Genomic DNA, 1166 nt, shown 5'->3' with positions numbered 1-1166 from the left:
GGATCTACTGCAATTTGATTATAACCTGAATATCCATCCAGGAAGCAGTAGTATTCATGACCTGCTAGTCTTTCTAGCATTTGGTCTATGAATGGTAAAGGAAAATGATCCTTTCTGGTGGCTGTATTGAGCCTTCTATAATCAATACACATACGCCACCCTGTAACTGTTCTTGTAGGAACCAGTTCATTTTTTTCATTGTAAACCACTGTCATGCCACCTTTCTTAGGGACAACTTGGACAGGGCTCACCCAGGGGCTGTCAGAAATAGGATAAATAATCCCAGCCTCTAGTAATTTAGTGACCTCCTTCTGCACCACTTCCTTCATGGCTGGATTCAGCCGCCTTTGTGGTTGAACCACTGGCTTGGCGTCACCCTCCAATAGGATCTTATGCATGTATCTGGCTGGGCTAATGCCCTTAAGATCACTGATGGACCACCCAAGAGCTGTCTTGTGTGTCCTTAGCACTTGAATTAGTGCTTCCTCTTCCTGTGGCTCTAAGGTAGAGCTTATGATTACAGGAAAGGTATCACCTTCTCCCAGAAATGCATATTTCAGAGATGGTGGTAATGGTTTGAGCTCGGGTTTGGGAGGTTTCTCCTCTTCCTGAGGGATTTTCAGAGTTCTATTATTCTCTCTGATTCCTCCAAATCAGGCTGAACATCTTTAAAGATGTCCTCTAACTCTGATTCGAGACTCTCAACCATATTGACCTCTCTCACTAGAGAGTCAATGATATCAACACTCATGCAGTCATTTGGGGTGTCTAGACGTTGCATAGCTTTGACAACATTCAACTTGAACTCCTCCTCATTGACTCTCAGGGTTACTTCCCCTTTTTGGACGTCAATGAGGGTTCGGCCTGTTGCTAGGAAAGGTCTTCCTAGAATGAGAGTTGCACTCTTGTGCTCCTCCATTTCCAGCACCACAAAGTCAGTAGGAAAGGCAAATGGCCCAACCTTGACAATCATGTCTTCAATCACGCCTGATGGGTATTTAATGGAGCCATCAGCAAGTTGAAGGCATATCCGGGTTGGTTTGACTTCTTCAGTCAAGCCAAGCTTTGTGATAATAGATGCAGGTATTAGGTTGATACTTGCCCCAAGGTCACATAGAGCTTGCTTGGTGCAAGTACCCTCTAATGTGCATGGTATCATAAAGCTT

Source organism: Arachis duranensis, chromosome 10 (assembly GCF_000817695.3).
Source record: "Arachis duranensis cultivar V14167 chromosome 10, aradu.V14167.gnm2.J7QH, whole genome shotgun sequence".
Classification (NCBI taxonomy): Eukaryota; Viridiplantae; Streptophyta; class Magnoliopsida; order Fabales; family Fabaceae; genus Arachis; species Arachis duranensis.
The sequence above is the reverse complement of the archived record's forward strand: the minus strand, read 5'-3'. Positions refer to the sequence as shown.